The 25203-nt window shown below is 35.9% G+C and overlaps 1 protein-coding gene across 3 annotated transcripts in view; it reads left to right on the top strand.

Annotated features, from left to right (window-relative positions):
• The window catches only part of LOC134744528 (uncharacterized), a 106093-nt gene that overhangs the window by 46912 nt on the left and 33978 nt on the right, over positions 1-25203 (top strand). The window contains exon 1 of one of the 3 annotated variants that reach the window (XM_063678335.1): positions 17284-17507. The exons of the other annotated variants lie outside the window; for them this stretch is intronic. The gene's annotated coding sequence lies outside the window, so the exon portion shown is untranslated. Of the gene's footprint in view, positions 1-17283; positions 17508-25203 lie in introns of those variants that run through there. 3 annotated transcript variants of the gene reach the window in all.

Genomic DNA, 25203 nt, shown 5'->3' with positions numbered 1-25203 from the left:
AATTGTCGGTATTAGTTAAAAATTAGTTTTGTATTATACCTAGTGCCAGGGAAGAAAATAATTATTTGGGTTCATTCTCAAAAAATATGTCTGCGGTATAATTGCTGCACCCATACAAAATGTATGAAAAGCGTCGTGGCAATTAGACGCAACCGCAGACATATACTCAGAGAATGACCCATTTAATGAATATTGTATGCAATGCTTTGCAATCAGTGTTTGTTGGTAATGATTAGTTTATTAAAATGTTTTAAATGATTTTCTATACAAGTGCGAGTCGGACTCGCGCACTAAGGGTTCCGTACCATTACGCAAAAAACGGCAAAAAAATCACGTTTGTTGTATGGGAGCCCCACTTAAACATTTATCTTATTCTGTTTTTAGTATTTGTTGTTATAGCGGCAACAGAAATACATCATGTGTGTAAATTTCAACTGTCTAGCTATCACTGTTCATGAGATACAGCCTGTTGACAGACGCACAGACAGACAGCAAAGTCTTAGTAATATAGAGTCCCGTGCTCCCGTGTACCCTTTGGGTACGGAACCCTAAAAAACGACTAATCAACCCAATGTAAATGACGTAAGAAATAAAACAGAGCTTTTTCAAGACCTACGATTTTATATTCTAAGTTTCCTAACATCTAGTATTAATAAAATGCTGCACAAATCTTTCTAGAGCTGTACCTACTTAGGTATTGTAACATCGTGATGTAATTTGCTTTTCTAACAATAACGCATTTGTTTCAGGTAAGTTGGAGACCGTAAGCTTAACGGCGAAAGCTTTTACACAAAAGATCGCACGGCCTAATTAAGCCCACCGTGCTATGAATTAAAAGCTTTGAGCTTTCTACCGGTAAGTGTTGTCAACCGGTTGGTTTGTGGGACGAGAGGCGGTAAAATTAGTGACTGACCAGGGGGCCGATTCTTTTAATAATTTGGTAAGGTTTTCATCTTATTTTGATATGACCTTGCAACGCCAGGGATGTTATAGTCTGCATCTTCACAAATGATTTTTAAGCCTAAGACGGTAATCTGTTAAACAAAAGCCATTTTTCCTTTTGTGCGAGCGGTCGCCCATTGTGTGCCATTGTGTCTGACAATGGCACGCGCCGTAAGCACGCGCTCAGACTCATTGGCACACAATGACCGCTCACTCAAAAGGAACAATGGTTTTTGTTTAACAGATTACTGTCTTAGGAGTAAAAATCATTTGAGAAGTTGCAAACTATACCTAATGTCCGTTGCCGACTCTTTCAAAACCTGTACACCCCTTTTGAAAAACCCCATACTGTAGCACCTTGAAAAATCCTTCCCAGTCAATCCCAGTCCCAGTCCATCAATCCCAGGGAGTTCTTTCCACAGCCGGAGTGTCCGCCGGATTAAATTCCTCTTAAACCGCATAGTGTGTGACCATTTAGGTCGGTGTGAGGATGCGGATGAACACCCTACCGAGTTGCCGACGGTGAGCGGTGCGGTGATAAAAAGCGGCCGTTGGCATCATGTCAAACAATTCAAAATAACGTGAAAACTATAAAAAAAAAGAAAAACAACAAAATTATTAAAAATCATAATCGTTTAAACAGAATCGACCTCCAGGAAGCCTATTCCAACTTCACAATTTGGGCTCATTTCACATTTATTGCAGGGATGTGAAAATGAAATGCTATTAAAAATTGTTTTTCGAATCAGATGTTTGTCACCAACTGAATTATTGTAGTGAATAGTTTGTAATAGACAATTATGCTTAAAATATATGTAAGACTTATCACTATTTGTCGCTCTGATTATAATTAAGTAGGTACTTAGGTAATACTAGTTACTTCCTTACACCCTAGAACCTAAATGGTTGCGTACACTGTGCGGTTTAGGAGGAATTTTCTCCCGCGGACGCTTCTCGGAGCTCCCTGCCGAGGTTTTCCCGAGGGGCTACAGTTTGGGATGCTTCAAAAAAAAAGTGTACAGGTTTTTAAAGGATCGGATCTCTGGTGTTTCAGGCGTCCATAGGCTACGGTAACTGCTTACCATCAGGCGGGCCGTATGCTTGATTACCACCGACGTGGTATAAAAAAACAACATGTATTAGAAGAAATATTATAAGCAAAATGTATTAGAAGACATATTATAAGCAATATGTATTAGAAGACATATTATAATCCAGGAAATCTATTTTACACTTTAAACTCTCGCGTGTTGTACACATAATTAATGTAATTACCGGGTCTAACGCGATTAAATTTGAGCTGAGTTGAAACGTCGGAAAAAAGGTAAAATAATGAAATTTAATCGCGTTTGACCTGGTAATGACATTAATTAAATCTATTTTACGTCAAGCCTTAACATTTAACATTTTGAGTTCAATTTTTATGTCTGTTGACTTCAAAATATAATCAAACGCAGAAATATTATAATAAAAATTTTATTAGACAAAAGAATGAAAATATTTAACAATGTTATACTTACAAATAGAATCTGGGCCGCAAAAATGGGACAAAAATTGAGTTCCCAATACGCATAACTAATAAGATTTAACGAACACGGATGCAAATTTTATAAAATATGCTAACATATTCACAATGAACAGCGTTAATGTAGATTTGTATCAGCTGTGATAGTTAGATAAGAATTGCATCATGTAGGAAACTGTAAATCAATTGAACGGATATAAGATTTAATAGGAACAGGCTTTCAGGTCATTAAGTATCTGTGTTGATATATGTTATTACACTTTCGTAAATTCTTTACTTTTGAGTTTTTTTTAGGTGAATTTTTAATGAACCACTAAAGAAAATCGTTAAGTATATGTCAAATTAGTAATTAGGTACATAACTAAACAAGTTGACAGATGTTACTACTCTCACTATAAGGTACCTATCATAACTGAATTAATTACTTACATATACAAGTAAAATCTACATTTTCCATGGCCTATCAATCCTATCATATAGTTAATTATTAATACTTAGTGTCACACACGTACATACCATGTATGGTTAATGGGAACTAGGGTTGAAAAAAACCCGGAAAAATTCCCGTTTTTTTGTCTAAAAGCCATGTTTTTTTATTAACATGCTTTTATAATATTGTCTTCGGTTACCGCGATAGTTACTCATGAAATAAAACTATGAAAACGGATTATATCGCGTATATTGAATTTATAATACATCCCGACGTTTCGAACTCTTTACAGCGTTCGTGGTCAACGGGTGACCCGTTGACCACGAACGCTGTAAAGAGTTCGAAACGTCGGGATGTATTATAAATTCAATATACGCGATATAATCCATTTTCATAGTTTTATTTCATGCTTTTATAAGTTTTATTCGGAAAAAAACAATGTCACTTATAGTGTCTATATTTTTCTGATAAAAACTGAAAAAAACGGAAAACAACGAAAATTTCAAAACGTCCTGAAAAAAACGATTTGATTTTTTCGAGAATTTTCAACCCTTGTTACTAGACTAGTTCCATAATAAATATATAACCTGCTACCGAAGTCTGACTTGCCCTAACACGCAACATATTATTATATCACATGTGGTTTATTATGAAACATATCATAATAATGGATTGATTAGTGAAGTCATTATGTAAGGACGAGGTTTACGCAAAATGGTAACATAACAAGTAACCGGTATGGTATATGGGTATATAATAAATGAAAATGGTGAATAATAAATTTTAAGTAACTTTAACATTAAATTAACGTTAAAAATGCGCCCATTCGACAGTTTTTTTATAATTTCGTAACGGTTTATACCAACCAATATATGTGTAACATGCTTATTTTATTACCTATTTGTCATCACTACCGAATAAAGTATAATAAATATGATCTGTGTGAAAGACTAGCATATTCCCGCAGCTTTGGTTCGTCTTCAAAAATATCTTTTTTTAAATAATACGTGTAATTGTGTATGCTCCGCAAGGTCCTTCCTCCAACCGTTTAGGATGTGCATATTGTGATGTGCATAATATGCACTGATTTATCATATAATGCAACTGTTGTATATACTTCCATATGTATTAATACGTACACATATATGTACCGATACCGATGACAACCTTCGATAGTTTTCTTATGATTTTCAACTGAGGTGTGAATTAATTATTAAATGACATAACAAGTTTGTTCCGCCATTTTGCACCGTGTCAGAACACGGCTTTAAATGGTGAAAGTTGTTAATAAATATCAGCCTTGGGGGCTTATTCTGTTGTGTTGTGTCATCAAAGACACGAAAATATAAGGTAAACAAGGATGTACGGCTTTCCTGTGGTTTCGCTTTTTAAACACAACATAATATGTATTTAACTTACTCACTGACATTTAGTTGTCAATCCTTTATACTTCCTTGGTTGGCGCGGTTACCCAAAATAAGTTAATTTGTTCTTTTTATGTTATGACAAAATGTGGTATTTTCTATAAAAAGGGACCTTATTGTCGATGGCGCTTACGCCATTATAAACGATGCTCCGATATAAATAGTGTTTTCATAGAAAATGCCCCAAATAAGAACTGTTATATTCGAGTTTAAATGTATAATGTAGCGTCTAGAGATTATTCTACGAAATTACATAAAGGGAGATATAGGCTCCCTTATTTTTTTTACATTGTTACAAAAATAATCATGTGTTTAAGTTTTACAACTAGTTTACTTATTTATGTGAGTGTACTCTTGCATTTTGTAGGTACCTAGGTACAGTGAGCTGCGAAATTGCATTGACAAATTATGAATGAATGAATTGATATAGTCCCCATGCCCTTTTGCGGCTGACGGTACAAACACATGATGAGCGGTACATGTCTGTTCATGTCACATCAAGACATGATGAGACCACACACATGCTTGCTGTGCTAAAAAATAATTATTTTCTAATTTATGTACTTACAAGCTAAACCAATTAACGATAATATAACATCAAATAACCAGTTCAATTCAATTTCTCTACATATATAAACAACTCTTCTTAAATATGTCCTAAATACGGTACAACGAAAAATAATTATCAAAGTTTTTATTAAAATATATTATAACAAAACCATTAAACACTTAGGGCCTTAAGTTATGGTACTTTTTAGCGCATCACTATTTAGCAAGATACAACCTTGTGAAAGCTAAAAATACTAAGTTGTTAGAACTGCCATTACACCATAAATCATACTTTAGACCATAATTCATTGTATTAAGAATCATTTTCCCATAAATAGGACCTTAAGAAAATGACCAATCTTTTAGAACTTAACAGTTACTTTCGCAAACTCTCACCATTAAATAAGACTCGTATAACCATATGAACTTTATGCTTAGTGAATAAGGTTTATTTTCCAATGAAATTTAAAAGTAAGATAAGATTTAAGAGACTTCGTTGTTAAGCCAGTAAAGAGGCGGATCATAAGTATCACAACAAGCGATTTGAGGCGCCAATCATCTTAATAGCGTAAGTACACTTTCTCTGGACTACATTGAATGCTGTCATTAAATAAAAGTACAACGTACTACTGATACGTGATCGTGACGTCATACTGTATGTGGAAGCAGTTTTCTTTTTCTTTTCGAAATCATCTGTCAATCAAAATGATTTAACAGAAGTAGTTCAGTCAAACTCGTTGGGATGTGTCGTTTTATTACACAGGCCGGGGGTTTAGTTATACAGGCTGGCCAAAAAATAAGTGCATTCAGACCATTAAGAAAAAAAAAGTGCATTTTTGCCAGGCAAGGAGGGATTATACTGAGCATTCTGAGCAACCACGAAATCGCAAAAAAAATGTACGCTCCCATAGAAAATGGATCAGCCAAAATGTATGAGACAGCCAAATTTTTTTCGCGATTTCGGGTTAGTCCCATAGTAAAAGTTGCTCAGTATAATCCCAAAACCTCCCTGGCAACGGGAATGCACTTATTTTTTAGCCACCGTGTATACACGTAAACACCCCTTTGATGTACCACTGTAATTGGACGTAAGTACCTATACCATAAATCCTGTAAACAATCGAATTTAAACTGTTGTGAGACATTTTACGGTTTAGACTCACTAAAACGCGAGGCGCGAGAGACTAAAACAAGTGAGTCTAAACCGTAAAATGATTTAAATCCTGTAAAATAAATATTTATCATCGGTTTTTAAAGAAGGGAAGATGCCTCTGTTTTTAGGCTTGTGTAGGTATAAATCAAATAAATAGAAGCATGTTTAAATAGTGCAGCTGTATACAAATCTAAACAATAAGTTAATTTACAATGCCATTACTCACGTTTCATTGAAAACTACTAAGGTGTAGTCCTCGTAATCTGAAAACTTTAATGGCCACTTATGATTTATCAATCGATGACGCGACGATTACTAACCTGCGTACGAGTTGATTCATTTGAAACCGTGCCAATGGTTGCAGACGTCTGCTTACTCACTGCACAGTGGTCGTCAACTCGGGGAAAAAGGAACTGAAAATATTGATGTCTGTCGCTAAGGGCGGCACCACGCGCAATATGTTGAACTGGATATATTCTAATTTTAATAGCAGGTTACGCATTTGATCTGGGTTTGTTATGGATATGATCTATCAGTGTCAAAAATGACGTTTCTGGTTGAAGTAATCTCATCTTTGACTGCATCAGCGTCTCAAGAAATAGGCGATGTTTGCTGCTGTTCCATTGCAGTCGCGCGGCCCGGCCACGACATCGCGCGGCGGCGGCGGCGAGCGGCGGCCATAGGTGGGAACGAAAGGTCCGATCGCTGTGTCTCGCTCCAACCTATGGCCGCCGCTCGCCGCTGCCGCCGCCGCGCGATGTCGTGGCCGGGCCGTTTGAACGTTAAATTCATCAGTAATTTTTTCAAGGAATTAACAATATACTTAACAGTGACATTTCCCACTGCTGCAATCATAATCATATCACCAGTGACGTTGCATCAGCAATGTTGCTGCAGTCACAATTAAAATGAGACCTTAACACACAATATTACGGCAGCAGCTGTCATCCCATGTAGAAGTGTAAAACTTTACATTGAAGACAATTTAACATACACACGATCATTACATTTCTTTTGGTGCAACCGGCCCTGATTTTTAGGGTTCCTTACCCAAAGGATAAACGGGACCCTATTACTAAGACTCCGCTGTCTGTCTGTCTGTCCGTCTGTCACCGTGCTTCTCATGAACCGTGTTAGCTAGACGTGGCTAGACAGTTGAAATTTTCACAAATGATGTATTTCTGTTCTGTTCCGCTATAACAACAAATACTAAAAACAGAATAAAATAAATATTTAAGTGGGGCTCCCATACAGCAAACGTGATATTTTGCCGTTTTTTGCGTAATGGTACGGAACCCTTCGTGCGCGAGTCCGACTCGCACTTGGCCGGTTTAGTCTTTGTTTATTTGTAAGTTAAGACGCCAGTCATAACGATCAGAAAAGAAACCAAAATATTTAAAACCAACAATGTAGCCCTTAAAGTTTTTTACTTATTCATGCTTACCGATACACCAGGTTGTGCAATAAAGAGCAAAAACTTTCAAGCTTTTTTAAAGAAATCCGATGCCCTAAATTCGAATGCCTTTGTAGACATCCGCTTTCCTGGAATTTATCAGTAAAGTAACGTTCACTGATCGTAAGTTAAGAGTGTCGGTGATCTTATAAGAGTTGAGAGAATATACTCGTACCTACTGTACAGTCGCCATCAAATATATCTGAGCGGACGAAGTGCTCAAAAATATCTGAACACGCCTCTATTGTCAAGGCGTTAGAATGCGTGTTCGGATATTGTGAACACCTTGGCAGCTCCGATATATCTGATGGCGATTGTACTTTTGGACACATACCTGTCAATCCTGTCATACCTACATAAGGTTGACTCAAGCTAGACCGGGCCGGGGCCGGGCCGGAGCTTCCGGCGCTTCGTTTTCTATGGAAAGCACCACGTGATCACCGATCAGCCGTCATAGAAAATGACATGTCGGACGCCTCGGCCCGGGCCCGGGCCGGTCTAGCTTGAGTCATCCTTTATTCCTTGCAGAAGTTCAGTCCACTACTTACATTGTCAAGAAATGGAAGGTAAATGAAATGAAATGTTTGATTTTCTATTTTCCTGTTCCTGGAATTCCGAAAAATGTACATAACTAAGTAATATCCATAGATTTTTTTGTGTATGAGCGTTGGTAACCAAGCGAAGAAGTAAAGGCATGCGACTTTCAAACCGAAGGTCGCGTGTTCGAACTCCTATCTTAGGTATACAAAAACCGGCCAAGTGCGAGTCGGACTCGCCCACCGAGGGTTACGTACTTTTTAGTATTTGTTGTTATAGCGGCAACAGAAATACATCATCTGTGAAAATTTCAACTGTCTAGCTATCACGGTTCATGAGATACAGCCTGGTGACAGACAGACGGACAGCGGAGTCTTAGTAATAGGGCCGTTTTTACCCTTTGGGTACGGAACCCTAATAAGTTTTTCCGAACTTACGTACGACGTACGAAACATCACTTGATCCCAATGAGTCCTAATTTTCCTTCTGGGTTAGGTTAGAAAGTCAGATGGCAGTCGCTTTCGAAAAAACTAAAAAGCGCCTCTAGCTGTCAATTCTTGGGATTGCTGAGCGCACCCCACGCTCTATCTATGTTGCTAATGATTATATGTAGAACTAGTAGAACAATAGTTATTTGTGCAACAAGAGAGGAAAGTTGGTTAATCTTGCGAGTGTTCATTTTGATTCCCTAGAAAGCGAAAGATTCTATAATTGAATCACGAGCGAAGCGAGTGATCCTTAGTTAGAATCTTGAGCGTAGCGAGGGACTCAAAAACACGAGATGTAAAATAACTTTGCTCTCGTGTTGCTCACATAACTGCTGAGGTGAAAATGAAATTATTTCATTCTGTACACTCGAGACTAGGGAAGCACGCCGTTGGCAGCATCCGGCATTCCCATTAGAACGCCACTAGCACTAAATATACGCGGGTGTTGAACCTACGACCGATATCCCACTCCGTAACCCCATTTATTTCAGTGGCTGTGAACTGTAGGATTTATGGGTGGGGTGACCTTGTAGTTTTTAAGAATTATTCGTCTGGATTTAATAGTAGCTTATTTTATGATACAACTATCATAAAATAATTATTTGGTTATGAAAAAAAGGCTGCGACATACGGACAAACAGACAGACAGTCGGAAATGACGAAACCATAAGTACTCTGTTTGCTACGAAACCAACGGATTTCCATCGTCTTTTTATACATGTTTGAGACAAACCTTGCTTTGCTGCAGCTGCTTTTCTATGAGGAGCACTGCATATTAGACATAAACACTAAAACCCTTGTTAAACTAATAATTAGAAGGCAAAGTATTTCCTTGTTCAAATCAAAATGATATAATATAATATAGCCATAGGATATTCGCAGTTTTTATAGTTCACCATACCGTGACGACCTTCTTTTTAATTCAATTCAATTTATTTATTTAAGACAACACTGGCCCATAATGGTTAGAGTGGAACAATTTTTAAGGAAAACGCATTTGTTTCATTGTATCAGTTTTTTTCATTTAAGGTGTTTTTATTATCATCACTCGTGCTTATTTCCTTCTTTTTCCTTCTTTTTGTCGCCTAACACCCATAGGACAAGCTTTGCTTAGTTGGGGGCTAGGTGGTCTATGTAAGATGTCCCCTAATTTTTTTTTTTGTTTTTATTGTTTCCTTTTATAACCGTATAGCTTTAGTCACCTTTGGTACCGAATACCGAAAGTCAGAGAGCGCCGTTATGGCCTAAACTGGGAGTAGGTACTGGGACTAAATAAACCCATACAAATAGGTTATTCCTGCATAGACAGAGGCGCCTAGCTTTTAATACACGAATTCCAACGTGTGGTGACCATGATCTGTGGTTAGACATAAGTAGGTACGCAAAAAATGACGAAAGCGAAACCACATTAGCGAGATGCAACCGGATTAACGGTACGTGAATCAAGACTGACATACTTTTCGACAGGCTATCTGTCAGTAACGTGTATAATACTAGGTATGTTCAAGTTTATAATGTTGTTTTTTGTTTTACTACAATAATCAGGTGCGAGTAAATGACATGTTACGTAAGTTATGCTCATATTTTTTAATTAAGCAGGTTCATTATTATAATTTGCATTAAATTTGATTCGTGCCAAATTCTTATTTTTATTTCCCAGACACTTACAATAAGTTACACAGTTTATATAATTGCTCCAATTTGTCCAACTAATCTGTTATTCATTTATGTAATACAAAATTGATACATTTGGTGATGTGAACTTGAACATAGATAAACGCAAACAAGAAAGTTGCCAACTCATCAGTGTTTTTACTCCGTGATTTTCGATGTCTCACCGTGTTTCTTCGGAAAACAAAAATTTCACAACTCGCACAACTGAATCATGTGGTTTTAATCATCGTCACAGATATTAGGACTGACCAACGGTACTTCATCACGTTTCTCAAACTGTTTGCCTATTGCGAGTTGCGACATGAAATGGCTCTTCTTGTGATTCTATAGAGATATCATGAGTCACGCGAACCTAGGAAGTGGCTTTTTTGTGGATTCGTATGACATATATATCCTTTCGTTAGACACCTTCAGCAATCCTGCTGCTAAGCGCCAGCACCATTCCACTAACCCGGGGGTTACAATAGTTACCAGTTCAATTTGACACTGGGTTAACGGTTTGAACCCCTTATATAACCCCGGGTTAGTGGGATGGTGCAAGTGGCGCTAAGGTACAGAGAAACAACATATTATAACTTTCTCGTTCCCTCTCAGTAAAGTGTCCTGATATAATAACGTCCTATGAGTATCAACATTGATAGACATTAGGGGTGTGTAGAAAAAAACAGTTAAAAATTGGACAGGCGATATAAAGTCTTATGTCGCAATTTTGTAACTTGTCTCAATGTTAACTAACTCTTACCATACCGTGATAAGCACGTACAAGAGGCAGTGGAGAGTCAAACTTGAAGTATTATCTGATTTGTTCAATGGCGATAAATTGCCACTTAAGACTGCTGCTAGGCAGTTCCGTATCCACAAAGAAAAAAGAAGAGAAGACTCGCGTTCGAAGAGAGTGACGTGAACGCCGCTGTGCATTTATAATATTTTCTTTGTATTATGACTTTTAGCAACCAGATCTAGATGTTCATGCCAAGTTTCATGCTTTTCAGCATGAAGGATGACTCACGTTAGACCGGGCCGTGTCCGGGCCGGAGCTTCCGGCGCTTACTTTTCTATGACATGACAGGTGATCACGTGGTGGTTTCCATAGAAAACGAAGCGCCGGAAGCTCCGGCCCGGACACGGCCCGGTCTAACGTGAGTCATCCTTAAGTCTATGAAGTGTGTTCCTGTTCTTAACACACACAATTCGTCAGATGGTCCAAGAGCGGAATTCCAACTACTTTTGATTGGTTTTAATACTTTTAATTTCATATTTATTTTACATTTCTCGCACTACAGAGTGCTCGCTCTCCCTTATTGGTGGTGCTGGTGTGTCAAATCAACATCAAATTTAAAATCAATATCACAACATTCGGATGGTCCTCAAAATAAGTAGGTGTTATGGTATTAAGAAATACACGATACAACAGCAGCTTTCTAAGAATGTTAGAGGGCATTCACTCTGTACAATTGAATAATTCTTCGTTACGAAGGGCCCGCACCGAGCCAAATTGAGGGTTAACCCCCGACACTTTAATTGATACTTTTGTCCGATTTTAATTTATGATTTACGTTATTTGGACGCTTGATTGAGTTCTTTTAAAGAAAAGAGTACCTATCAGCCTGACTTTTTTGACGAATAGTAGGTACAATAGGTATGTTTATTCTACGAAATAGGTGAGTGTGCGAATATGTTCGGCTCCAATCAAAACACAATCTAACAGCCAATTAAACTCACGTCCGATCGAAGGACGGTGAACAATGAAGGGGAGACCGCGGACAGATGGACCGCCTGCAGGTTTGTACAACGACGATAAATTCAAATTAAAAAGATACGAAAGGCGGACTTAATGGCTAATGGCATTATCTACCATTTATATAAGTTTGTACTACGAGATGCTACTGTAAAGTATCGTATAAGGATTAGCAACTTCCAGGTGACACCCATAATCTGTTGTGTACGATTAGCGTTGGGATCTCCCCACATTTATCGACGCGGAATCGGAAAAATACACATAAATATTCAAATTCTACCCCCAGAGTATGATCAGACATAACAAGATCAGCAAGTAAGTTGCCACGGAAGTATTTAGAATAGCAGCTCATGTTGGAGAACATAGGAGTTTAATGGTTTTAATAAGTACAAATTTCATCAGTCATTGAGTACCAATTCTGCAATATCACCGTCATTATGTTATGATTCATTTAAACTTCATACCTCACATATTTGATAAACTTATTAGCGCTAATCGATATTGCACGGTATTAAGTTTAAAATTTGCCGGAATGTAAACATAATTGTTCGAATGGAAATTCTTCAAAGTGCAGACTTATCCTTGTATGAAACACCTAATGACTATACGTAATAATATTTTAAGATTATTACAGAATGATGAACAACTAATCATCGAAATTAAACAGTATGCACCTATTGTGATTGACACTGTTAGCAAATAAATACCAACTTATCGAATGCGTAACGCAACTTTAGATTTATGCCAAATACCTAGTTTTTAATGTCAAATTATGACGTATACTTATTTTGTTTTTCATATTGTTTTGTGTAGGTAATGATCCAACTAGGTCAACTAACCCCCCTCTCCTCAACCATAAGTGAACCGAACCTTATACAGCTCCATTGTAAACACATATACCTTCGTAGAAATTGAAATAATAAAGAATGTTTACGCATATGAGTACTATAATGTGCTATTCTCAACCAAAAGGGTACTTATTGTCGGTTGTCAATAAGGCGCTATTTCCATATAGCTTCAATTTGAAATCAACCTTATCGACAAGCGACATTGTGGTACCTTTTGGTTGAAAACGTCACATATTATAAGCCATGCTTTAGCGATACCGATAAGGGCAAATAAGTAGCAGCTCGTCTATGTTTTTGAGTTCATATAAACATGGTAAGTAGTTACACTATGTATTTACCTACTCTTATTGTTTTAAAACTCTCAAAACCATTTACGCTCATAGGAGCTAAGGAGTAGATTTAAACTAAACTATATTAAAACCCGCTTAAGAAGATTTTGAAGGAAGTGATGGAACCACGAGAACACATCTTAAGCTGGAAAGCGTATGAATTAGGTAACAGTAAAACCGGCCAAGTGCGAGTCGGACTCACACACGAAGAGTTCCGTACCATTATTTAACTATAAAAACGGTCACCCATCCAAGTACTACTGACTGACCCCGCCCGACGTTGCTTAATTTCGGTCAAAAATCACGTTTGTTGTATGGGAGCCCCACTTAAATCTCTATTTTATTCTGTTTTTAGTATTTGTTGTTATAGCGGCAATCGAAATACATCATCTGTGAAAATTTCAGCTGTCTAGCTATCACAGATCACGAGATACAGCCTGGTGACAGACGGACAGCGGAGTCTTAGTAATAGGGTCCCGTCTTTACCCTTTGGGTACGGAACCCTAAAAATTGTATAAAAACAAGCGTAATATGCGGGAAATCGTAATAAACGTGATAGTATTAAGCAGTACCGTCAACCAGGGTGAATAAGGATGGCTGGGGTGAATAGGGACAAAACTTAAAATGTGATTTACCTGACAATTCCTTAATCCGCAATGACGCAAATTGTATTTTTAATCAATCCTCCGAATGACGCAATTTGTATTTTTAAGAAATTATCAGGTAAATCACATTTTAAATTTTGTCCCTATTCACCCCGGTTGACGGTATTGTAATAATACATAATAACATCCTATTTACTGGCAACCTTGATAACCTCTTTTTCACTCGATACAATTTCAATGAATGAGTTTCAAGTAACGCAACCGCTACGCACGTCTGCAGTAACTGATTAGTTTGCAGTCAGTCACAGATAATTTTATAGCAAGAGGAAGCACTTAGACTTTAGACTGTTTGCTTGTTTACAATGTAAGAAACATTGCTGTGTGACTTAAATAAAATAAATAAATAAATATTTTGGAAACAAGCTTACACAGTTCGACCGGCCCCAAACTATTAAGCAAAGCTTGTACAGCCGCTATCAGATATATCGGAGCGGCCGAGGTGCTCACAAATATCTCTCTATTGTCAAGGCGTTAGAGTGCGTGTTCAGATATTTTTGAGCACCTCGGCACCTCCGATATATCTGATGGCGACTGTACTATGTACAACTATGGGTACTAAACGACGGTATACATACTTGATACATAAATAACATTTATAACTCAGAAACAAATATTCGTGGTGAATTCACAAATAAATGCCCTTACCGGGATTCGAACCCGGGACATTCTGCTATATCTATTTCTAGACTAATCCGAATTATGGGTAGGTTGTTATGTTTGCTTCATTTTCAAATCAAAATTCACCTTTCACTGCTTCATCTTTTGGTAAAAAAGGACCTACCTAACTACCTACTTTACTTTTAAAATCATCTTGTTTACGGGAGTCATAAACAATTTTGCGAACGTTATTTTATCACACCCCGCCATCTTTACAACATCTTCTGTAACCGTTACTACCGTTGCTCGTTGCGTAAACGAGACATCATTTCCAAAGCAAACTGATAAATAACAGTACTTTTATTGACAGCTCGAGAATCGTGTATTGTCACTTCCTCTTTGTCGGTTTTTGTGGCTTTATCATCGTCCAGAATCACTTTGTCTGTTCGTCTATTTGTATCTTTATTACTCTTGCTTATTCGAGCGATAGAGAGGAAAAACGAAATTTCGATTTTCGATTCGCAGTAGCCCTCAGATTCTTTTGACCCGTTTGAGTTTTGATAGACAGCTTCCTTGTTAATATTGAATGCAGTATTGCACTGTCATTTGATTTGTATTTCCATTCTCTTTTTATCTTTTAATCAAAGATTTTTATGATAATTAATGGTTATGAAATTTCTTTTGTGATTTCTGGCCATCTGGTTGGACTCGTGTGAAATGAATGACTAGATATTTATAGATTACGTCGTTCACCTTTATTTATTATTTTCTTCGATTGTCGTGTTGCTTTTATAACTACCAACTAGCTACTGGTTTTGGTATATCAGTCACTATTTTATTGATTTTTTCCTACTTTATTTTCTAACAGTGACGTAACTTGCTTAAATTCTTTAACTTATTATGCATGTCGCATCCATTATGCATTATGTATGATTACGGATAGTCAAATGACTGAAATGGTCATGAGTCCGTACTCATGACTCGTCGGAAGTTGCTGCGGAACGCCAGCGCCATCTGTGGCGTTGTACGGAGTCTATGAGAGGGGGCACGAGAATGGCGAGAGGTCATTCTACTTCCAGCAGTGGAACAGTGCGCTAGTCTCTTAGGAACTGTACCGCGTTTCGTTAGAACTACCTAGTTGATGTTGACTTGTGATTAAAATTAAGTTGTTCGAATTTACCTCAATAATACAATTATAAGCAGTGTTTTCTTGATATTGCTAGTTAATATTTCCGAATGCTTATTTCATGAACTGCTAGCGTACACTTAAACTGTGAAGTTAATACATCGAGGTACTGCGCCCTTCGCTTTTTGGCCATCCCGCCGTCATGCATTTAGTCGTTTTCTGCAACTTTAGCATCATCTACCGTTATTTTATGATCTAGAAGTCTTATCCTATTGTTATTGTTCATTGTTTTCAAGTCCAAGACTCTTTGAAGCTGAAACATCTGTTTAATTATAAGGATCTTCAACGGAAACTAAGTCATTCTTAACTTAGCTCGCATTGTTTTGTACAAACAACATTATTCAACTGTATTATAGTCCCTATTTAATTGCAATAAGGTTTATGAATGATCATATAACTTCTTCGATGGTTCCATGGCCACATGCGCAAACGCAACATCCTCGCACATGTCATAGATTACCATCAGCTCTACTCCAGAACCAAAATATCACATGTACCAGACACATGTATAGGACTTAGGACTTTTATATTTTTAGTGTTATTATCATCACTCATTAACCGTTGAAATCGACGTATGACTCAATTGCTAATTGCTGTATCGGTTCAGAACGTGACTTGATTTTCTTGGTGATGCTTTGTTTTTTCCAAGATATTATCAATGTTACCTTAACATTGCGTCTTAAGATCGTTAGTAACATTGTTGAACTGAACTTTGACATCATATTTAATTGTTTCTGTTTTCGCAAGTTATTAAAATTTGGTAATAACGTAAATTTTAACGATAATAACTGTTTTGGAATCTTACATCGTTAAATCATATTTAATCGTCTTTCCCAACGGCTTGTCAACAACAAGCTTTAAAACCCCAGGGACCGAGTAGCAAAAAATGGACAAAAAAAGCCAGGGAGTTATTGGGCACAACTGCATAGCGCAGTCATTCATGGGAGCAAAGGAGACGCTGCGGTGAAACCAGGGGATGTATTCAGTGCTTAACAATATAATTTCAATATATGTACGCATTAGGTAGTTTTCGTCGTGTTCATATACATATACATAATATATTTGTGGGTAATAAAAATCACAAATGATGTGAAAAAACTTATTAATATGGTCTATTATCTGGGACTTAACAATGTAAAGGTATAACGGGCCCCAACAGTAGAGGCTTTGGCCGTAAAAGAAAAAAGTACGTTTCTGTATTAACATTTGTGGGTAGGTAGGTAGGTTACCTACTTGATCTAAATTTGCCACGAGCTAGGGCTGAGCCGGCTGAGGTGCTTTGTAAAGGATGACTCACGTTAGACCGAGCCGGGGCCAGGCCGGGGCTTCCGGCGCTTCGTTTTCTATGGAAAGCACCACGTGATCAGCGATCTGCCGTCATAGAAAATGACATATCGGACGCCGCGGCCCGGGCACGGCCCGGTCTAGCGTGAGTCATCCTTAAGAGGCAATCAATAGAATCGGCACTATAAACAACCATATTTTGAAGTTCAAGTGTTATCCTAAATGATAACATTGTTCATATTTATTACGTAATCATTACAAGTTAACATACCTAACTATTCCATACCTACTTAGTCATAATTTAATAACAAATTTTGAGGTTAGTTTAACTTGTTATTAGTTTACTTAGCCAAGCGTAAGTTGATCAAAGCAATCTAATACCAATGCTATACAGTTAGAGCGAAAATAATGCCCCTTAGCGTGTTCGAGAGAGCGAGGGAGATTGCATTCCACCGCTCCGCTCACTGACGCATGCGCGCCGCCGCCGACCGGTCGCGCCGAATCCCGCGCATTTTCGATCTATTTACCCATCGTGACAATCGGAATTTCGTAATCTGTGATAATGCTGTGCTGTGTTGTGGAGTGAAGTGCGAACTGTAAAGATACCCGTGAACACTTTCACTGGACTGAAAGTTGAAATTACGGAGTTCTTTAAAAAGGACCACGAAATTGCGGCGCCAGAGAGGTAATTAATCAAATAGCAAATATTATAAATAATTCCAAATTTAACACTAATTCAAAATCCAGTGCAAAAAGTGAAAATTCTGATCGCAGTCATGGAGAAAAAAATAGAGAAGTCTAGCACATAATTTATCAAACTATTAAAAGTAAAAGGTAACCTTAATTTTAATAGCGATAAGTATTCTATTCCGAATGCAAAAACAGATGCCATACTAAGATTGTAATTAATGAATGATATCAAAGTTTATTAAAGTGAAACAAAAAACTTATTAGCAAAAGAAAACGAGATCGTCACGTGAATGTTTTCGCTGTCACCGACAATAATGACATTATCATTATCGTGCAAGGCGATCTTTGTTTGTATAAATTTAAGATAAAGAAGATACCATACAGTTATGACGTTGAATTTTACAGTTAGGAATCGTCAAATGCAGTTAAAAAAAATTGGAACCACTTTTTTGACGTAGTTTATTCAAAAGCAAAAAAAATTATTTTACTACATTTTTGAAATGGGGAAAGAGTTAAAATTCAAAGAAATGTTGTGGGAAAATATAATTGAATCATATACGTAGATATTTACGTGTTAACCTTTCCTTCCAAAAGAACCGCAAATTTTATTAAAAACCTAAAGTAGGTAGGTAGGTCAGAAGCATTTGTGTCATATACCAGGTAAACTGAATTTACTTAAAACAACCTGGATTAAAATTTGAATAGACGTACTTATCCTAGGCGAGTGTCTTAGGTGATCATAATATTTCAGGAAGTAATAGAAATATGACATTAATTTCTCATAGAAGTCGGCGTTTTCCAAATCTCAATAAAGGCCAGGTGACAAAAAAGTTGTTTAAATATAACATTTTTTTATAATGTCGCCAAGCGAACCCAGGCTCCCCAATTGAGCCATGGTAAAATGCTGGGGCAACGCTAGGATAATGATGATCATATATTACAGGCGTTTTGTTGTCTTGCAATTTCTGGGTTGCGTTTTACAAAAGCATGACCATAATACCAACTTTTCCATATCCATATCCGTTACATATTTCCTAGATATCATGGCTATCATATGGCGATATAATAATGATTACCATCTTGAAGATCATTTCAAAGAAGGTAAGAATGGGAGCGTACGCTCTCTCTTGTTTATTTACACTTCCCACTAATGATCTAAGTAAGTTGGGTGAACGATTGTTTAGTGAATTAAAGAAAGTATAAAATGAAAGCTATGGATTGAAACGGAATAGATTTTTCATTGATATTTTTACAGGATCCATCGTCTTTAAAATAATACTGAGACAAATAAACTCGCAGACTTCTTAGTAAATCTGATCAATGGGCCAGATTATTTTGAATCCAAAGTATTGTCAATTGATTATCTATTTACTAGTATTGCATCGTTATCAACTAAAACATCTTGATTTACGTTTCGTGTGTCACGATTTTGTCACAATCATTAGTAGGAATTTTGTTGACATTTAACTCTAATTTCGTTAATTTCATTGTCATTTGGCTCGCGGTTTTAAAATGTCCCACAGACAATTATTTTTAAATAAATAGGTTTTTTTTAGCTTCAGCCTAAGTATGAAATTGAGGCTACTACATATCAGGAAAATATTAACGAACTGTACGAGCAGGTATGACTGGTCAAGATCTCCACACAGCCACTGTAATGTGTCCGACTAATTAGTGTAAATACCAATCAATTTATCACAGCGAGATTAATTCAGTCAGCCAAGAGACAACAGATTTTGTTAAATCGAATAATAAATGTCCATAACTTTAAACAGTGACCACGGATTTCCAGGATAAGGAACCATAGACTCCTTGTTTCGTCATGATTTCCTCCGTGGATGACAGCTTTCCAGGTCTTTCGATCTCTGGCGACTTCTAAGGCATCATGGACCTGGATTAATAGCGTTTTGCTGTAACCAAAACTGCACAGCAAAGATTTTTCTAGACAAAATTGATCCACCCGGACTGTCAACTTCCTTCCTATTAAAGATTATGACAACGGTTATCGTAGATCTCGGAAGTATGGTTGTGCAGCGCCATATAATCTTATCTTACATGTGCTATAATTACTTGTACCTATTTATTAACGTGGTTTCCTTCCTTACAAGATATTTGATAAAACGATTTGCCTTTTGCTTAAATCTAGTACTTACACAGTTACTTGCAGTTCTGAGATATATACCCACTTATATTACTTTCTTACTTTAGCAGATAACTGCATCCTGCTCTTGCTGTACTGAGTGAACTGCGAGCAGGACTATCAGATCACTTTTAAAGCTTTTAGACGCAAGAGTTATAATTATACCTATATGACATGTTACACTTATTATACATCCTAACAAGATGTTAAAAAATATTAACGGTAGCAAGTTTAACGCTACATATAATTTGAAGTATTTGACTTATTTATTAGCCTGATCCTTCCTTTGGCATTAATTTCCTAATTTCCGTTAATAACATTTATGTGCACTACAATTACCTTAAGTCTTAAATTTTGTAACGCACGTATAAACATAAATACCTGAACAAATATCACTTGAATTTAAATATAGTGTATAAGAAGGTAAAAAACTTAAGAGGGAAGGGAACGGCCGCTTCTTCATACAAACGTAGTTCTCATTTTCCTATCTGGATATTGACATAACGGAAAATATTTTTGCATAATTTAATATAATATATATTAACCATAGCTATATTAACCATAACATTTGACTTTTTTCGATTTTTTGATTATTGTAAAAATTAGGAGCGAAAAACAGATTTTATACAAATTTTTAAATGCATAGCTGTGCTGTGGTTGATATATTATACAACTACATTTGTATGAAAAGACGATTTCGCGCGGATCCTCCACTTTCGTCTTAAGTAGTAAATCCCATTATGAAGCTTTGTGATGAATTACTTGACAAGTTGACATTGATATTATCAACTATTTCTGTGTAATCTTTATAATTTTTTTATTGTAATTGCATAGGATTCATCAAATACGCTGGCTATGTAAAGAATGATTCAGCAAACCTTACGTTTTAATGCTTATTTCATCATCTAGCTATCCATTCTATCCGAAATGTAGAATGCAGACGTTTTTTTCTTAATGCAAAATCTTCACGGCTATCAATTAATCTACAACGAACGAATTTGAATTTTTTATTAATTCATTGCTAAATCCTGTATAATTAGCAAATCCTTTGCATAATTAAAGTTACATTGGATCTTACGACACCGGAAGCGAGTGCATCGGCGCATGCGTCGAAAACATGATCTATTAACACCGATCGATACGTTATCAATTTCGAAATAGCTTGGAACGGTATCTATACTTGTCTATGGGAAAAAGATAATGCGAAATTTGTAGAACGAGTTTGATGTGAAATGATATAATTGGCTCTTTTGAGGTTTATTGAAGATAACGGGCTGTATACATATATAAATCAAATCAAATAATTGACGTGTTGAAGTTAATTAAAGATTACAGACTTTCTTTATTTCTGTTGGGTTGAAATTAATGTAGCGGTAAAGTTAATTAATAAAACGTAAGTATTGTAAATCATTAAAATAAAATGGGTGTAGTTACATCAATATTATGTCGGTGTGACGTCACTTCTCTATTAATTTCTTTATACAGTAAGATGACATAGAATGAACAGATAACTAAAGCTAATTTAAGTTTTAAAATTAAATCTAATAGCATAATCTCTATACGTTAAATATGTGGTATAACGATAAATACCATCTCCGGCAGAATCCTTGGTTTTTAGGCGCACGTTATTTAAGATAAGATAAAGATAAAAGATATTTATTCGTGACGATCACAACACAAGTACGAACATGTACAAACAACAACAGCAAGAAAAGAAGAAATCATCAAGTGTGCATCACGAAATGGACCCATCTCAGCATAATGCTAGCTATAAAGCCAGCTGGTCTTCCGTAGGGCCCATCCGGTGATGCCACGACAGATAACACACAATGATACATATTAAAACATTACAATAATTGACAATAATACACACAAGGAATAATTACAAACATATTAACCAAACCAAAAAATACATTATGAGCACAAACAAAAATAAAAACAAGTATACAAGAAAAAAAAGAAAAACATTTAAGAAACAAACAAATCCATAGACAATATTTATTATTCAGGAACAACGATAACTTCAATTGTGCCGCAAAACTACCCAACTATATAAATTTAATCCAAAAGCTTCCAGGAACTATGGTACAAACAAAACTAACTTGAATATCTTCCATCACGCGGGAATATTAATTGAATGTCGCATTACCGAAGCAAAATATTTTTATAAAAGGAAATTTTGATTGGTATTAATACTTAATTACGTGTTGTAGTAATAGAATCAAGTAACTAGATTATAATTGGGTGTTTTACGGTATGCAAATGCCTGTTTTCATTACTGTTTCACGCAAATTATTCATTTTACTCCATTTATCCAAGAAATTCAGAAGAGTAACAAGTTAAAAACTAAAAACGAAGTAACTTTAAACCCCTACTCGTCGGTACCCATACCCAGCCTAAAAAGTAAATAGGAATACTCCGTAGGGAACATCCGGAGCCGTCAATCTACGGGTTAAACTCGGAGCATCCTTCGTCGGTTCGGTTCTTAAATCCGTCAGTTCGACGTGTAATCGGCTCTTGTAAATCTCAACATTATGTTATGGAAGTTTAAACGTTATTTAGTTTGCTTGATTTAACACTAGATTTTGATCGAGAGGATAATGTTTGTTGTAAAGTCCACCAAATCCTAGATTATGAAGAACATGAAGACATCAGTCAATATACTGGCGCTGCTTCTTAATAAACTCGATGCTGTATGTAGATATTGTATTTAAGATGTTATCCCACATAGTGATTTGAATTCTATTTTTTCCTGTTTCATTTATTACCTTGGAATTAAATAGTGCCTGTGGACATGGATACCTTTTAATATACATAAATATGAGAATATGACTTTATGAAAAAATAATAAACTGTGTAGGTACATTGTTACTACCTATATATACACTTCTCGTTGTGTATATAAGATGATAAGTGTCCTTAACGTTCGAAAATTTTATGAGAACTGTTTTTTTTATGAACAAGTACGTGACTCATTGGCATTTTGTTTACTTTACAATAACTATTAAAATAATGTTTCCACCGATTCCCCATAAAAGTAACATCGAACATTCCTCCGTGCACTTAACAATGAAGTCAATGCCATTCATTAAGTCTAATGGCGCTCCTTTTGTTTGGCAAAAAAGCTTGACCCAAATGATCACATTTAAAACATTTAATAGTTTAGCTCTTATGAAAGAAGAATAAGGTTCTAATTTGTATAAATATTTCAAAACAAAACTAAAACCATACGTGCTTTATCCAGTGCGCTAATAACTAGAAGTAAAAGATAATGTGGTTTACCATCCAAGTTCAAGACACAATGACGGATGCGACGACATTGTTGTTGACAGTGGCACACATTTTGGAATATGAAAACTGTGTAGCTTTCATTTTTACTTTGTTAAACTGCGATGGAGGTAAACAAGCACTGATGGTAAACTCTAAACTGTTACTGCGGTAGCCTATGGACGTTTGTAATGATTGCTTTAAAGTAAAAGATTTTGTACTGTAAAACCACCCGACTGTCCAAAGTCTTTCCGTGAATAACTAATTCAATTGTCTGCGTTTAGAATTAGGAGTAACTTTTGTTTGAACAACGTAGTTCTACGGCAACATATTATTTATATAAATGAAAGAAAACAATCAGACAAAACGGAAAAGAACATTAGTATTGGTATTGGTATTCATACTTTATTAGACGTAATACGAATTGAAACTTAGGATTATAGTTATTATTAGTTAGGATTAAACCACAGTATTAGGATTTACCGTACAAAATAGACAAAAAAATTGTTTACTAATCCTTAACTACTACGCAAGAATAGCAGTCACAAAAGATGTTATGAAACGATAATTCCAACAGAGTGGGTACTAAGAATAATTTGCATAGAAAAGGTATCTATATCTACCAACTATTACCGTGGGTGGCTTTAACAGCTCTTTACAATTCTAATGTCATTGCGCAACTCTTAAAAACTGGATCTTTTCTGGACAATTTATTTGAGTTTAACGGTCAATTATTTTGCAACAAAAAGGCAGTTTCTATTGAGATATTTCTTTATTCCGCTAATTTGAAAAAGGCGAGGGCATTCAGAATCATCTGTGCATATCGGGTCGTATAAAAACATTTGGTTGTTTTTTTTTTTTTTTTTTTTTCAATTATTGTCAAGACGGAATAGAAATCTACGATTTATATTTTATTAACAGTAGCAAATAGTACCTACAGCTGAATGTCATTAAATTTTGATTTGTCTACCTACTTGTCAAGGTATCTGAACGAGTAAAGATAAAATGCATATATTAAATTTTGTTTTAGATTATCCTCTAATTTTGTGTCTGTAGCGGTTCTCTACTCCAAATTTTTTTTTCCATTTTAGTATTTCTTGACAGTCATTTTATAATCGAGCAGATTAAGCTGGAATTCAAGATGCATATTATTAGGTAGGTAATTATTAAGTACCAGATTTTTTATAACTGAAGAATCTACCTTTGAAGTTTGTGGTTTGAGTGATTTTAAATGATCAGAAACCCCTTTACGTTTTTGCTTTATAGTTGAACTGTGTCATCTTAATCTTTGTACAGAAGGGAATTTGAGGTATTTATGATAGTTTCTGTTTGTTAATGAATAACATCACCTGGTGACCCGCTTTCGTTCCATATCAAATCGACACGTGCGAGCAATCAACTTGATTTAAGACTTTATGGAACGTTGTCAAAGCACACTTATGGCGATTTCTCTTTAGTTCCTCATCATCATTTCGAGAGGGTTTTAAAGTGCTTTACAAATTTAATAGGTATAAGTATGACTTGTTGTACATATGTGCGTATTGTTTGTTGACGACATTTGGCACTAGTCATTATGCCCTAAATCTATTATTAATTGTTCTAGGTACCAATATTTGTAAAACCTATTCGATGACCCTCATATAGGTAAATAAAAATTCAAATAAAAAGCTGCAACCGATAATGTTAAATGTTACTATGATCTTTGTTTTTAATATGCATAAAGTATAAAATCGAGATTACTATGAGTGCAACGTGCATAATGTACCCACTCGTAGGCTACGAGTGCTCGTAGGTCGGACGGAAATGTAAATCATGGATCACAATTACAATACAATTTCACTACGACATAGATTAAATGCAGTTTAGATGCGGCTGGTATAATATATTATAATTGTCTGCTGCAGTTTATCTGTGAAAAAATGAAAAATAACGGGAAAGGCTGGTAAAAACTAGTGTAGGAAATATTATGCCTTTATTTTGTACTGAAATATAAAGATACAAAAGAAATGCAACTTTGTTCAAACTGAAAACGGTTTAAATTACATTGAACTTTGAAGTGATTAGTACCTAGGTACCTACTATGGGTAGGACCGTGGACCTTACGACGATATAGCTGATCAAATCACTCTAAAGGATTTTATATATAATAGGATACTTCCTGTAACTACTTATATAGTAACATTAACAACGAAACTACCGAAATATACGCGACAATAGCATCTTTGTATATATTTACACAGTAATATAATAAAAAATATTATATTCTAACTTAATAGAAATGTAC

This window comes from Cydia strobilella, chromosome 10, assembly GCF_947568885.1.
Source record: "Cydia strobilella chromosome 10, ilCydStro3.1, whole genome shotgun sequence".
Taxonomy (NCBI): Eukaryota; Metazoa; Arthropoda; class Insecta; order Lepidoptera; family Tortricidae; genus Cydia; species Cydia strobilella.
This window is presented reverse-complemented; position numbering and strand designations above follow the sequence as displayed.